The following is a 17,528-nucleotide window of genomic DNA, read 5'->3' as shown; positions in this document are numbered from 1 at the left end:
TCTGAAGTCCACCCACCACGTTCAGACCATCGTATTATCCTCCTAGAGTGAAGATCCAGAGTTATCCACTCCGTCTCCAGACAAGGAGTAAAGCACAGCTGCATGATCCCTTGCAATGGTGTCCAGGTCAGGGCGATTACGCTTCAGGGTTTATTTGTGTCACGCCCTCTGCCAGCTCCATCCAGCTGGTTAGTCTTGTGTAGGGGAAGAATATGACCCTTGTTGTGTGAGATCAATGTCTAGAACTTTGCAACTCTCTGCCAGTGAGCGTAGTTGGTAAGTCTTAACCTCTAGACAGAAAATGAGGTGGAAGGGGTGGCTGTAACTGGGCGAAAGTCTCTTCTTTTTGTAGAGTGATGGACGCCAGATCCTGGTACAGCTGAGGTGTATGACCCCAATACTGCAACAGGTGGACCTCATTAGCTTTACATAGCATAGATTCTTTATTTTTAAAATCCTGGGCACAGACCAGGATATCAGTTGGAGGTTGCTTTGTCGCACTGTGGCCCTACGCAATGGCATCTGTTGAGTTTGATTTCTTCTACCCCGGTGAGTCCAAAATCAGGGCCTGAACATACTCCTCCAGATTTGACTCTTCTGAGGCAGTTGGGACCCTCGGTATACGAATGTTATTCCTCCTGGACCTGTTTTCAAGATCCTCTGCATGCACCTGTAAGTCAATTTGCTTTTCTTAGAGATGGATTACTTCCTGCTGAAGACTCTCGATCTCTCCGTCCCTGGCTGTGGTGCTGTTCTCCAAGGCTGCCAACTGCTCCCCTGCCTCGACCATGTCTCTGCGTCCCTCTCTTAAGTCTGAGGAGAGGTCCTTCTTTACTGCTTGCAGATCCTCACGTAGGAAGGTGAATACGGACTCCAGAAATATGTGGGTAATGGGGCTTTCGGGGGCTCACCAATGCCCCCCGGTCTTGGTTCAGCTAACCCAGATTTCTCACGGGAGATCTCCCCAGAGGTCTTGTGGGGTATGTCCCGTAGAGAGTGGTTATTTTTGGACTTTGTAGTGGCCACTTTGTCAAAGACCAATCCATGGGTGATGTTTTGTGCCCAGGAAAGTTGGGAACCTGGCCTCAAGGACGTGCCAAGGGGTCCCAGGTATTAGCTTCAAGAAGAGAGTCAAATCAAGGGTCTCCACCCGTAATTAACACCATCTGGAAGTCACCTGTGATGAAGCGGTCGCAGGAGCCCTGCAGCACCGCTCTTCGCGTTCAGAAACCAGGACCCACTGAATCACTCACACTCGCGGGGCCAATTGCAGAGTCCTATCAATCAATGTCTCCCCTGATCCTAGATTGGGGATCGGGTCAGCCGGCATCTGCAAACCTTCGAGTCCCCAAGATGTCACTGGGGAAGAAAAGCAATCCCACCACGTTTGCACTTTTCTAGTCTATCTAGAAGCACAGCAGTCCTGGATCCCCCTCATCAAGGACATGGGCCTGACATTCTCGCACACGGGGCTACAGGCCCTCACAGCAACCAGACCGGTTCCCGGGAGGAGGGCCGCCACTCTACTAGGACCGCCTGGACAGCCGGCCCAAGCAATCTGGCCTCACACTGGGGCTAGGTGCACTGCCTATTTACCCGAAGCCCATTCAGGGCCTCCCTGCTAGTGCAGGCTGCTGTCTCCTACCACCCATCAAATGGGATGTGGAAAATTAGATGCTAGCAAAGAAATCCATGAAAGCCTCAGACCGCCCGGTCCCACGACACGAAGGGCTGCGGAATCAACATCAGAGAGCAGGGGTTTGGCGTCAATCCCGCGAAGACCAAAGAACTCTTGTTCCAATCCATGGAGAGCCTCCTCCATGCAGCTGCTAGGCTTTGGGTCCGCCCTTACTACCGAGCCGCGGGCGGCCGCAAACGTCTTCAGAAGAGCCCTGCACACCGGAACCTGGTTCCCAGGGTACCATAGTAAGGAGCCGCCGGTGCTGGACTAGCCGCCGCGGTCTCTCCTCACCGACAGGCGCAACCCTACAGGGGCCTGCAATCGAGTCCTTGCCATTTTCTGCTAGCCTGCAGGGTTTCCGGGCATGACATCTCTGTGATCCAGCTGCACTGCGACAAGGGATTCAGTCAACCGGTGCTCCAGCGCAGGGAAGGCCACAACACAGGGGAACGTGTGCTATGTGGGATGCTGTATACCAGCCCTGAGTTCTGCACGGGCACCCTGCTCCTCCACTGAGTCCCGATCGGGGCTCAGTCACAGGTCTCTCCATGCTCGGGACCAGACGGCTGCTGTCCCAGGTTGTTCCGGTGGGTGTAGTCAAGGTGAATGGAGCTCTTTCACAGTGCTTAAGATGCGGTAAGGACAGAGCGACAAGCAAGCATGTCTGCTCAAATCGCCATCTTGGCCAATTACCCTGCAATAATTTAAATCTGCTTTTCTCGCCCCTACTTTAGACCACTCTCTTTACCTGAACTCAGCTCTAGCTCTGTTCCATGACAACTTCACCCACGTACTTGGTATAGTGGCTCCTCATAAGCAACTTTACATTAAACTATGTGGACCTAATGCTACATGGTACACTGCTGAATTGAAAACCGACAAATTAAGTTGTGAAAGATTAGAATGTAAGTAGAGGGTTTCAAAAACTAGCACCGGTAAAAAATACACAAATCAACACTAAGGGGCAGATTTATGTTGGACTTGCGCTACGTTTATGCCGCAGTTGCGTCACGCAACAGCGGTGTAAACGTGGCGCATCCCTGCGACCCATTTACAACGTGATGCATCTAAGCAGATGCGTCACGTTGTAAAGTCTTGCGCAACCTGTGGGCGTTCCGGCGCAGGATGAGCGTTCCGGGGCAGGTGCGCCTCGCAAAAGTGCCTGCGTAAAATCTACAAGATTTCACGCAGGAACTTTTAGGCCAATGCTGCGTCAAAGCCCTGTGCCTTCTTGAAGCAGGCGTAAGGCTTGATGCAGCATTGGACAGATAGGGCCCCCCAGAGCATTGCTGGAGCTGCGTCGCAACTCCAGCAATGCGTCACCTTTACAGCACAGATGCGTCACGCATCTGTGCCATTTTTGCCCCACGGTGCGCCGCATTGTAAATGCGGCGCACCATTGGTGGCGGAGCTGCGGCGCACAATAATATTCTCGACAAGGTAGAGCAAGCAGGCAATTTCTCGAAGGAATTATTTAAAATCCTAAATGACTTTGTAAAACCTTAAGCCCGATCCACTGTCATCCCTGCCTCACAACCACTCTGTGACAACTTAGCGAGCCATTTTTAAACTTAAATAAACAACATCTACCATTGTTTTCACTTTGCGGCTAAACCTTCAACTCACCATTACACCATTAAATCACCTCGAAATACTGCCTCAGTCCTATTGGAAAGGCACAAGCCTATCTCTCAATCTCAGAATTTTTATTTGCTGGCTAACGTATAATCTGGATCCCCTTCTGATCTTCCCCCCACATATCATTGCCACTCTCTCCCCTCTTAATGCACTAGCGATCACATCTCTGTGCAGCCAGTCTCTAACTCTAGCTTCAATCCCACAGTTATGTAAAGCAAGCAGCACATGTTACACCTATCTTGAAAAAACCTAAAGACCTTAACAAACATGCTAACTACTGCCTCCCTCTGTTTGGTAAAGTTCCAGAGACCTACGTCAACAAACAGATCTCCTTTTATCTGGAGAACCATAGTTTGTTGGACACTTCTCAATTGGACTTCAGACCTTCCCTCAGTACCAAAACTGCCCTACTTGCAGTAGTGGACACCATTAGGCTATCCCTCAATGCTGGAACCCCCCCCCCCCAATTCTGGTTTTGCTTGACCTGTCAGCAGCATTTGATACCATTTCTCATTCCATCTTGTTTCAATGTCTCTATCAGATAGGTATCCATGGTGGAGCCCTTCACTCCTTCAAAGATTTTCTCATATACAGGGTCCAGACAGTCTCCATGGGCACTTATCACTCTAAAACTGTTCCCTTGGACAAGGGGGTCCCCGAGGGCTCCGTCTTGAGCCCCAAACTTATCAACATCCATGAAGACCCTTTAGTCCAGTTGGTTGAGGCCCACAGGTTTAAAAGACTTTCTTATGCAGACAGCACCCAATTGGTTATCTTGTTTGTTCACGACACTGAGAACATTAAACATTTTTTCACCTTCATCTGAATGTCCCTCAACTGTCTTCAATTGAATGGCAGCAAAACAGAGGTTCTTCTGTTTGGCAAAGCTCAGCTCTGTTGTTGGTCGGATGACTGGTGGCCGGCTGAACATGGCCCTGCACCTGTACCCGCAGAACAGCCAGGAATCTGGGCGTACATTCAGATGACACTCTATCTATGAAAGACCAGATTACCTCCCCTTGCGGCACCTGCTTTGGCATACTGCACCTTCTTGGTAAAAAATGTCAGTGGCTTCCTTTGAGGTCCCCAAAGACTTTCGCTCAGGCATTAATTATCAGTACCTTGGATTATGGCAATGCCCTGTTCCTCGCTTCTAATGAATCTCGTGTATCTAAAATGCAGGTGGTTTAAAATATCGCCACCTGTATGACTCACAACTTGCTTACTTGGACACCATCAGTTCCTATGCTTAGAGCCCGCCACTGGCTCCCCATTAGAAAGAGAGCACTGTTCAAACTTCTGTGCCAGATATATAAACCTCTATCAGGCTCAAGTCCAAAATATGTACAAGATGGACTCATTGCATACCTACCTGAAAGGAACCTAAGATCTAAAAATCAACTTCTTTTACAGCCTCGTGTATCAATACATCAAAATATGGTGTCCGTGCATTTTCCATTCTCACCCGCACACTTCCTCTGTTCATTGCCCCACTTTCTCTGGTTTTAAAAAACGCCTTAAAAGATAGTGGTTTTAATCAGTTGCCTGTTACTCCCCCTGCCTCTCAGAGCAGCGAGATGTCCCTTTATGGGCAAGTCATTATGCTATATCAAGAAGCAATTAACATAACATAACAGTGGCATAGAGTAGAGTGGCATAGAGCTGAAAAGTGTATAAGTGGAGTGGTGTAGAGTATGGAGGCGCACAGTGGAATACCATAGACTGGAGTGGCATATATTGGAATCGAGTACCATGGAATAGCTTAGAGTGAAGTAGTGTAGAGTGCAGTGGCTTAGACTGGAGTGTGGACCAATGAAGTGGCATACAGGGGGATAGCATATAGTAGAATGGTGTACAGTACAGTGGTGTAAAGTGGAATGGCATACAATGGAGTAGAATTGACTGGAGTGAGGTACAATGGAGAGATGTACAGTGGAATAGCATAGACTGGAGTGGTGTAGTATGCAGTGGCATACAGTGCAGTTGTGAAGAGCGTAATATTGTGGAGTGGCATATAGTGGAGTGGTGTAGGGTGGAATACCATAGAGTGGAGTGTTGTGCAGTGAAGCCGAGTAGAATATAATGGGGGTCGACTGTATAGCCATACAGTGTAATAGTGTATAGTAGAGTGCCATAGAGTGGAGTGGCATAGAGTGGAATAGCGTAGATAGGAGTGGCGTAGAGTCGAGTTGCATGTAGTAGAATACTGCAAAGTGGAGTAGAGTAGAGTGGAGTGGCATACAGTGGAGTAGCAAAGAATGAAGTGGCATAATGTAGAGTGATGTAGAGTGGAGTGCGGTAGAGTGAGTGGTGTAGAGTAGACTGGCCTAGAATGAAGGAGTGGCATACAGTGGAGTGGCATAGAATTGAATCGCATAGAGTGGAATGGTAAAGAGTGTAGTGCCTACAGTGGCGTGGTGTAAAGTGGAATGGTGTACCATGGAATAGAGTCGAGTAAAGTAGTGTAGAGAGTAGTGGCATAGAGTGGACTGTGGTAGAGTGGAGTGGCGTACTGTGAAATACCGCAGAGTAGAGTGGAGTAGAGTGGAGTAGCATACAGTGGAGTAGCATAGACTGGAGTGGCATAGAGTAGAGTGGAGTGGGGTAGAGTGAGTGGTGCAGAGTAGACTGGCATGGAGTTAAGGGTCATACAGTGGAATAGCATATACTGGAGTGGGATTCAGTGGAAAGGCATTGAGTGCAGTGGCATAGATTTGAATAGCATAGAACGGAGTGGCTTAGAGCGGAGTTGCTACAGTTGAGTGTTGTAGAATGAAGTGGTGTAGAGTGGAATGGTATACCATGGAATAGCATAGAGTGAAGTAGTGTAGAGTGCAGTAGCATAGAGTGGAGGGTGGTCGAGTGAAGTGGCGTACTGTGGAATTGCGTAGAATAGAGTGAAGTAGAGTGGAGTGGCATAGAGTAGTGTGGCGTAGAGTGAAATGGCATAGACTGGAGTGTTGTAGAGTGGATTGGCATAGAGTGGAGTGAGGTACAGTGTAGTGGTGTAGAGTGGAAAAGCATAAAGTGATGTGGCATACTGTGGAGTGGCGTAGAGTGAAGTGGCACAGACTGGATTGAGGTACGTTGTAGAGATGTACAGTGAAATAGCGTAATCTGGGGTGACGTAGAATGAAGTGTTTGGTGGAGTGGTGAAGAGTGTAATAGTAAACAGCAGAGTGGGGTATAGTGGAGTGGCATAGAGTGGAGTGGCGTAGAATGGAATACCATAGAGTAGGGTGTTGTAGAGTGGAGCCATGTAGAGTGTAGTGGGGTAGACTGTATTGGCATACAATAGCTCATAGAGGAGTGGCATATAGTGGTGTAGCGTAGTTCCTATATTCCCAATAGGCTTTGCGCATCGGAATAATATATCCTATAGGTTAGACGTAGGACTGAAGTCTACTAGGTCTCTATCGAATATATTAGACTTAATTGTGAGTGCCAGCTAGCTTAGAGGGCACTAGAAACTTTCTCGAATTCACAAGAAGGGATTAGTTTCTGGTAACCGCATAAACATGAAAAGTTTGTTTCCCCAAGATAAAAGTGATGTCATTTGAGATGTCATCAGTGATGTCATCAGTGATGTCACTGAGCATGTCATGAATGATGTAATATGTGACATGATCAGCAGTGGATTGTGGGTGCGCGATATATAGTTAGTGCAACTAACTATATATGCGAATTTCAATGGTTTTGTGTGAGTAAAATAAGGTTTTGTAAATGCTAATTCCTAACTATATATGGTCTATAACCTATGGTTTTTTCAGTGAATTTTCAAGGTTTTGTAAATGCTAATTCCTAACTATATATGGTCTATAACCTATGGTTTTTTCAGTGAACTTCAATGGTTTTTTAATAGCAAATATCAAAAGCATTAAAATGTATTCTTCTTTAAATCGAAAAATATATTTTATATGTTTTTAATACAATTTTTTAATGTATTTTTTTTATTATTTTTTTTTGTTTCGCTCCCGGTCCGCGAACCGGGTAGCTACCCGTTAGCTCAATTTGCTGCCGCAACCCAGTCCGCGAACCGTTAAACGTTCCGTCTGCGCAACTGCCACGTTAGAAAACAACATCGTGACGCGTCGCGTAACCGCGACGTATCGCGTTGTCGCGTAATGCGTCATATGACGCGCCGCGTTAGCACACCCGGAAGTGCTCCGGTGTGCGAGGCGTGAAGCGCAGCTTCCCGGAAGCGATCCGGGGTGCGGCGCGGAGTGCGTAACGTAAGCATAACAGGTCATGTGACTTGTTAATAAAACTTTTCATTGGTTCATTTCACTTTTGGTTTCCTAATGATGTAAGGCTAGGTCATGTGACCTAAAAATAACACTTTTCATTGGTTTAGAACTATTTTTTTCCCAAATGATGAAAACCCCTCCTTGTTTCCTCACTCTGACTTTCAACTTTGTGAGAGGAAGACCTTTTTTGATTACTTAGAAATGGCAAGTCTTGTAGCTGCAGCTGGTGCACCCCCACCACCACCACCACCTCCTATGAAGAGAGGACCACCTCCTCAGGTTATCGTTCAGCAAGAGGAGGAAGAAGAGGAAGAAGAGGAAGAGGAGCAAGAGAGGCATTTTTTGCCTGAAGAGCCTAGGAGGTCCCATGTCAAGGAAAATTTCATTTGGCAATTTTTCAAATATCCCCAGGGCCAAAAAAAAGTAAATGCCCGCTATGTTACTTGCCTTATCTGTAAAAAAGATCTGTCCAGAGGGACAGATAAAAAATATAGCTATGGCAATTACACCATGCATCGCCATATGCAGAGGTGGCACCCTAATAATTATAGTGCTGCGCAGGTACGTGACCTGCAGGATAACCCCCCTGCTGTGGCCAGAACATCAAATGTAGAGGCAGTGACGGGACCAGAGGCGAGGGAGATGGTCCCATACATCCAGCTAAAGTTTGAGATTGTCAAGCATGTGTGCATTTTTTGCGGCCAACTGATTTGCTACAGGGAGAGTAGCATCACTTTAATCAACAGAGCTATCGACAATCATAATTGTCCAAAACACCCCAGACAATAAATTATCTTTTTTTTGTTGCTCCTGTTGAGCCCTTTATAATGAATCATTTTCGTTTCTCCCCCCCCAAAAAAACCCAAAAAATATAAAACCGTTCAAAAAATACAAAAAAAGTAAAAAAAAATTCAGAAAAATAATAAAAAAAATATAAAACAACAAAAATAATAAAAAAAAGTTCTTTTCAGAACTACCTCCCCTTTATAAAAAATTGCTAGAATGTTTAGCACTCTGGCTACCTCTATTTCTTTTGATTCGCTTCCCGGTTCGTGCGCCGGTACGCGAACCGGAAGCGAACCAGAAAAAATAATAAAAAAAAAAAAAAAAGAGTAAGTATAAGGGAAGGAAAAAGAGAGTAATGTTAAAAGAAAGACAGCTAGAGGGAGTAACACAGACATACTGTTTAATAGATCTATTTACCGAAGAAAAGATGGAAGAGGGTATAATTGTGAAAAACAAAATAGATAAGGAAGTGAAAGAAAAAAAGGAGAGTAGAAGAATAATAAACAAGAGTTTCTTAGAGAATGTGAGTGAATGTTCAAAATAAGAAGAAAAACAGTAAAGGATGTGGAATGAGAGGTAGGGATAGAACCGGACTAAAAGAACAATCCTAATGGAAAGTGTTAAGAAAACAGTGAGCAAAAGTAAATAGGAATAAAACAAGATGTATGATAGTGACTAAGGTTAAAACATGTGGAATAACAGAGAGAAAAAACAGAAAGCAGAAAAGAAGAAGTGACAGAAAAGGAATGATTGAAACAGCAAAGAAATGTAAATAACATAGGGGCATATTATCAACACAGGTGATAAAATTATCGCTGCTTTTATCGGCAGAAAACTGCCGCTAAAGCCGCTTTTGCGGCAGTTTTCTGCCGATAAAAGCAGCGATAACTTTATCGCCTGTGTTGATAATATGCCCCTCAGTGTGTTTGAACTACAGGGAGAAAGCATAATGAACAAGTAGTGAAAGAGTGATGAGTCAGAGATAGTGAGAGTAATAGAGACGGAGTGAGTGAACAGGAGTGAGGAACTATGAGAACAGAGGGACTGAGAAAAGGAGTGGAAGGAATAGAGTAAGTAAGTAATAGAAAAAGGAATGAGGGAAGTAGCAAAGGCAGGAAACTGACGGTTAAAGAAATGAAGCAGTGGAACTAATAGAAGTTAAATGTGATAGAAATGTAACGAAAAGAGTACAAAACACTTACCTTATAATTGTCGTTAACTTAGTCACTTGTTATTTTTATACTATCAATCTGTGAAAGAAACAACAAAAATTTGAAAAATATTAAAACATGTATTTAAAAATTAGAAAAGACAAGGGAAAAGATTGACAATCATCCAATTTTACAAAGAAATAAAGTTAGAGATAAACATGCAGAAAAAAAGAGAAAGAAACGGGGATAGACAGTCAGAGACAAAAAGAAATTGAAATAGAGTAAATTACTAAGAGAAAAAAAAGAAGATACTTTCAGTGACAGAAAAGAAGGATAGAAGAGAAAACTAAATTGAAGTTGTGTAAGATACTAAAAGAAAGTGAGTAAGGTATCCTATATCAGGAAAGGGTGAATAAGGAAAAGAGAGTGAGGGAGAGAGGAGACAGAGGAAGTGAAGGAAAGAGTGTCAGATACAGACTAAGTGAGGCATCTACACAATGTGATTCATAATGTTAGGAAACACAGGTAATGTAATTGAAAAACGTTCAATTTTTTTTGCTCATTCCACAATCACATCACTTGTGTTTCCTTTGCTTAGGTATCTCATTGTGCAGATGTAGTCTAGCATATGAAAGACTACGCAGAAGGTGAGCACTGTATGCAACAACTTTGACACTTACAGAAGCCTCAGTTTCTCCATGCCCCCTACACAGTCCTAAATATATACATTTTAAACTGACGGTATCTTGTTGTAGATGAAGTGAGGCCTATCTTGCAACATGGTGCATCTTTTGCACTGCTGCTGCGTCACAAAAGTGACGCAACAGCGGCGCAAAAGAGGCGCACGGCCATCATAAAACTGCCCCTAACATTTTAAATGATTGTTTCAGGATGCCGATAAGGTGTGGCCTATCCAGAGATTTGTTTGAGGTGAGGCCTACTCAGAGTTACAGATTAAATGTAGGCTTGTTGAAGAGTACAGAGGAGATAATACATGCGCAGGCCTACCAACGAAGTGAGTCATGTCCACTGCACTCTTGAACAAAGGCCAGACCTCCTCTGTCTCCCTGGAGAGGCCTAAACCTCATCTGCACAATGTGATTCGTAATGTTAGGAAACACAGGTGATATAATTGAAAAACGTGGAAATATTTTTGCTCATTTAACAATCACATCACCTGTATTTCCTCAGCTTAGGTATCTCATTGTACAGATGTAGTCTAGCATATCCAAGAGTACGCAGAAGGTGAGGACTGTATGCAACAGAGCAATGTACATTACTCACCTCCCTTGACACTTACAGAAGCCTCAGTTTCTCCATGCCTCCTACACAGTTCTAAATGTATATCATAAATACAAAAAGTACAGAATTAATTATACATATTAAATGGTTTATTTTTGCTGTTCTCAGAATATATCAAATTTCACTTAAAACAGTGACTTGAAGGTATTCATCATATAACAGCGGGGAAAAAAAAACACAATCAAAATGATTGTGTTTAAAAAACCCATATAACATAACCAATCAGAAATCAGAACTCCTTAAAAGTAACTTACTTTCCATGATGTCGAAGGATGTCCTATGAACAGCTTATACTCTGTTGTGCTGTTATTATTTTCAGCCCGCCACTTTCTGAAAGAAAAGCTCCATTGTTTTGACAAATATGTTACATACAATAAATGACTTCTCGCTCTCTACCGCACTTCTCCTCAAGGCCAAATCGTGTAAGAGCCATTTATAACTCTTGGAATTCTTCTAAGCAAATCCCGTCATTTTCTTTTTCCGCAACTCTTTTCAGAAAGAAAACGTTCAAGATCACTTTTACAATCCTGTACTAGTAATATTTTACCCTTCTTGCTCACTCATGTTCCACATTTCCTATGACACTGATACTGCTTACTATGAGGCACACTTACACTACCTCTATGACTACTACAATTATTTAATTCTCTACATCACTTTTAATCACAAAGCAATTTAAAACAGTACATTAAATTATATCAACTCCTAGAATCATTATAGGCCAGTTACCTACCCACAATTCTTTCTTCTGAAAACAGAAAGTAAGAATATTTTTAAGTCAAAAGGCAACATTGTTTCATAGTCAAATGTGAATCATTTCCGAAACATCAGCTTTTTTTACATTTTCAATAAGCTGGTGTTGTCAAAGGACCATCATGTCATATAATAGCTGCAGTTAGAAATGTTCTTCCTAAAATCAACGACTGTGTAGCCACAACATTTGTAATTAATGTTGAAAACTTACTTTCATCAGGTTTATATAGTTGGAATTTTTAAATGACATTATAACCAAAAGTTTGTTCAAAAAATGTGGACATCATTGCAGACTTACATTACCTCTACTCCATGTTTTGATTGCCTGCTTGAATTAGCTTATTAAAAGAAACAGTTTTTCTGAACTCATTCAAAGTGCAGTTATTTTTCCATGACGTCAAGTGTTATGGTAAGAATACCGCTTGCTTTGGGAAATACTCTGTTGTCCTTTAACTAATCCGTGCCCACCACTTTCTGTAAGAAAACCTTCTTTTTTTTCATGAACTACTTAAAACTCAAAAATAACTTTTTACTCTGTACTACACTTATCCTCAAGGCCAAATAGTGTAGGAGCCATTAGAACCTCTTGAAATTCCTCAGAGCAAATCCCGAGATTCTTTCTCTAAAATTTTGGTTGTAAAAACACGAGGTAAGAATTTTTAAGGTCAAAAGGCAATTTTTTTTTGAAAATTAAAACAGAATCCTTGCAGAATGACCAGCCGTTTCTACACTTCAAATAAGCTGTGTAATGTCCTGATGTTGTTGAAGGACCGCCATGATATATAATTGCTGCAGTTACAAAAGTCCTTCCTGATATTGACAACTGCGAAGCCACAACATTTTTAATTAAAGTTGTCAATTTTGTTCCATCAGGCCTACATCGTTGGAACATTAAAATGACATACTGGCCATATGTTCGTATAAATAATGTGGACAACAATACAGACTTACATTGGCTACACTCCATGTTGTGATCAGCTGCTTTTACTAGCTTATTAAAGGACACTGATTTACTGTCTGGCAAAGTTAAATATATAAATCTTTCTGAGTCTACACTAGTAGTACTTGATACCCTACAGTTCTCGCAGTCATGCTGCCATTGATAAGAAAGGCCAAACAGATGATCTACATCTACACCTTCATCTTGCAATACATCAAGCATATACATTAAAAACTCCTGACAATCTTGCTGAATATTTTGAGAGAATTGCGTTTGACCTGAACATTTGTCTAACAGATTTCGAATTTCAGACACACTTTTTATTTTTGTTCTATCAGTGCTACATTTCTCTAACACAGAATTCAACAAACTGCAAAATCTTTGATCCGAATTGACCACAATCTCTTCTTTTAAAGTTTCTAGAGAAAAGACAACATTAACCACTACCTTAGCATAGCAGTTGACACCAGAACTATTTTCAAATTGAAAACCAACAACATCTTCAACAGAATCCATTTTTTTTCTGCTTATAATTTCGGGTTCATCGACTTTTCGTCTTTTTGCTACAACCTCCCTACTATTGGTCACATTTCTTCGTTTCCGGCCTACCACACGTTTCTCAAACAAAGGATATTGAGGCAAATGTGGCGCATACTCTCTTCTTAACCTATTGTATTCCTTAACACAATCTAGATCCGCACAAATGTTTGTGACATCACACTCAATCAAGTACAATCCCGATAATGTTCTGACTCGTGCAATGCCACATATGCCATACCCTCCTTGAACATAGAACTGCCAATATTCACCAATGCACTGTCTACACTTAAACCTTGCGATTTATGGATTGTCACCGCATATGCCAAGCAAACAGGAAACTGCTTACAGCGAACATATAAGTCTTTTACAAGCAAAAACCTAGCAGAGCAACGACCAATTAGCTGTGCTTCCTCAATGCCATCAAATTTAATTTTTAAAAATTCAATTCCATCTCTATTTCTGTATTTCTCAAAATCAACAACATTACCCATTGATCCATTTACCAGACCTCTTTCAACATCTAAATTCCTTCTTAAAATTATACGGCAATTTAAGCACACATTCAGAGTCTTTTCAAAACCAGCAGTTTTAGATATAGTCTTCTCTAATGAATCCAATTTTGATTTCAAATTCTCAGACAAAATAATTGTTGCTCCCATATGCTCTATTCTGTCAATAGCTTCCAGTTTCACAATCTCTTGGTTTTCTAAATTCAACATTTTATTGTTGAAGATGGCACATTCTGCAAGAGTTGGCATCAAACATATTCCAGATTTCTTCTCAGTAATTTTCCGAAAAATAATCTCAGGCATAACATCTTCTTCTGGATACAAATTTGACAGTAATCGTGCATGGAAAACTTATTTCCCATGCTCGGTCACTTTTCCGATTCTAACATCTTGTAGAATATTCTTATAATCTTCATCCTTCGCTTGACGCATATTTTCACGCAGTTCAGCATAATTGAAGTTTAACCATATATTGATGTTGCCAATGCTCCCTAGGCACTTCCTGGTATCTTCATGCGTGAGCATTTTGAACACAGGTTGTCCTTTCACTGGTGTCAGCTGCAGAAGATCACCGAAAACAATGATGTGTTTGCCACCAAATAACACATCATACTCTGTTTTGAGAACTTCTTGCATTCTCAAATGCACAAAGGCAAGCATGACATTGGAAACCATGCTTACTTCGTCAATGATAAGAAGTTTCATTTTCCTCAATACTCTGGAAACTTCACAACAAGCATCTCCAGATAACTTGTGGTATTGTAATTTGTTATCATGCTCCACTGGCAGCATCAGTAGACGATGCAAAGTAATACCTTTAATGTTATGTGCTGCCAGTCCAGTTGGAGCGGTGACAACACAAGACAGCGATGACTCAGTCCTTTTCTGCAAATAACATGAAATTGCTTTAATGAGGAAACTTTTTCCAGTTCCCGCTCCTCCACTCACGTACAGTCGGACAGGCTTCAACGACGTACATGAGCACTCTTTCTTCTCATGACTTAATCCATGATCAATTTCGTTGGTAACTTCGTCATATATTTCCCCTGCTCAACGTTGAGTTGTCTTTCCAAGTCTTCTAAGTTAACCGCATCCTCCTGAGCATGTGCCATGGCTCTTTCCACTTCAATCATGGCAGTGGTAGCTTCATTTTCGATAACTGGTCCTCCTAGTGGATCCTGACTCAATGAAACAGAACTCTGACTGTCCTGAGAACTGTCTCTAGCAATCTCGGCTGCAATCGTTGCTTCCTGCTCGATTTCCGCATTCAACATTTCTAGATATTTGGGAAAAACAGGACATTCTATGGTCTCCTTGGCGGCATTGAAAGAGTCTTCGTAACAGAGGAAATCTCCAAGCAGTTCCTCTAATGCACGCCAAGGCTTGAAAAGTTGCAAAAGTGCTAAATAGAAAAACTCTTTTCTTTCAGGAGATTCGCCACTCAATTTTCGATGGTTTACCAAGTGGCATTTTCTTTGCTTGACCAGACATCCCTCACTTCCAATTACAGCATACACTCCTTTATCAATATCTTCTTTGATGTTCCTCTTGAATATGTAATTTTGTAGAACCTCATACAGACAAACATTCTCGAGGTGACTGCTTCTATTTGGATAATATGTATCCAACATGTTTGTCTTCAAAATATCGGTACTGTTTGGTTCCTTTTCCGCCAAATACTCAATTTCTCGCACAGGTTTCAGAACTCGATTACGCGTTGCAGCAAGACCAAGACTCGCCCAAATGATACTCCTAGATTTGGCATAGAGACTTGCTGAAGACAACCGGTCAGAACATTCGTAAGCTCCGATTTCTCGATGCGACAACATCTTCAGACTGAAACTGTACAACTTCTTACTGAGGCTCTTTTCATGGGAAACGTCCTCCCACATATCCTTCAATTCTGTCTTTTCATTTTTGGTGATGTAAGATGTCACATACCGAGCCACAGCCATACAGTTATCAGCCACAAACTGTATATCCATGTTAGCATTCCACATGGACAAAATCCCTGGGTTGTAGTCGTTGATGTACTTGGACTCTTCGTTCCTTTTCAAATTGTATGTATTTTTGGGTGATTTCCTCGTCACATTATGTCGCAGCGAAGACATCAAACTGTTCACTCTTCCTTTAGAAATCACCGGTCGTGGAAAGGCGAAACGACATTTTGTGTAGAACTTGTCCTTGTTTCTGAATTTACGACGACAGTACTTTCCACAACGATGGCTTTGGAAGCGTAAAACTTGTTCTCTTAGGATTTTGTCTTCCTTTGTGTTTGGAACAGCACATGTAGAATACTGTTCTATGAAACTCATCACTAAGTCATCCGGATCTGTTCCAAATTTGGGTGCATCTTTGATCCATAGCAGCATATGTATATGAGGAGCACCTCTTGCTTGCTACTCCTTTCTCCAGAAGAAATCCAACACCTCTCCAAGAGGTGGATTCTTCTTGTTCATGATGAAAGACATCATAGCTTCAAATCTATGATTGAAGTACCTGCATACATTCACTGGATCCAAAGAGCACAGTCCTCCGGGTGTCTTGAATTCGATATTTTCAGTGTTTCCATTTGCCTCTCGTAGAAATTCACGTAAGTCTTCCCAGCCATACTCGGCACAGCTGAGAGTGAGGAACCATGTGGGAGTTCCTAAGTTCCTCAGCATACATTTTAAATCACCATGACGACGGTACCAGTACTCATTAGTACCACGCTGACACGCCATGAGATTAATCAGGTGAGAATCCAAAATACTGTCTTGCACATTGACTTTATCCATAAAGTCCCTTGCCGAGATATTTTGCATCTGTACACCACTTTTCAAAATGTAGTTCACTGCATATGACAGTCCAGACAGATCACTTTCAAAGAGTAGATGAAACAAATAGGGAATGCATTGACGAAACCTAGGATCTTCTGCATACAATCGTAAAGTCCGGTATTCAGAAGCAGGAATTTGATGAGGTCGCTCATCATATCTTCCTCCTTGACATGTTGGAAATAGCTGTGGGAAACACCGAGCTTCCAAACTTTCCTCCCAAACACTAATGGGACTCCCTTTGGCTTGTTTCATTTGAAACAACTCAATAGCATTCCCCATGACTTCCTTGGAATGCAAAGGATGAACACTATAATGTTCATATATTTCTTCATTTTTAGAGGCTTCTACTTTCTCAATTTGTCCAGCACACAAATCGCTGTCCTCTTCTTCACTTACTTCCTCTTCTGCAACACATACATTCTTGTAGTGCTGATTGTTTTTCATCAAATACAATGTTGCCTTTTTGACTTTCCTAACATCCACTAAATCTTGCCAAATTTTCTTACTCTTTGTCGGAACCCCGTTAACTAAGATAACCAGAGGTTCCTCTTCCACGTTCTCTACTCCAATTGTATTAATGTTTTTCTTTAAATCTAGAGGCAAATAAACAACTCTTCCCTTTAATCCTCTCTGTAAATCTGATGGAGGCAATTTCCCAGTCTTTGGCTCCATTCGTACAATAGCCTGAAAGGGATGGACACTTTGAATCAAAATAGATTCATAAGTATTTAAATCCTTCAATTCAGAAGGAATGTCAACCAATTCCAGATTATTATGAACCGCTCTAGCAGGCATCCGGTTTTGATTTAATTTGCAACAACAATAAGTACACACACGTAGATCCGATCCCAAATCAAAACAATTTTCTACCATCAAGTATATTGCGAAATCCTTCCATTCACTATTATTTTCCCTTTCACTTTTTGCATATAAATCCACTAACTTAGTCTGATTCTTATAATAAGTGCGTCGACAACACACACAAGTGAAATTAGGCCTCTCACTTGATTTCACCTGAAACGTGGCAATTTCCTTCTGAAAATTATCTGTACTGGAAATCTGTACACTCTCTTCCACATTACCTTCTTCTTCTGGGTTAATTTGAACGTTCTCCTCTTTACTTGCAAAGTAACAAAACTCAATTTCTGCACAAATATTC

Source organism: Lissotriton helveticus, chromosome 1_1 (genome assembly GCF_964261635.1).
Source record: "Lissotriton helveticus chromosome 1_1, aLisHel1.1, whole genome shotgun sequence".
Classification (NCBI taxonomy): domain Eukaryota; kingdom Metazoa; phylum Chordata; class Amphibia; order Caudata; family Salamandridae; genus Lissotriton; species Lissotriton helveticus.
Note: the sequence above shows the minus strand (reverse complement) of the source record.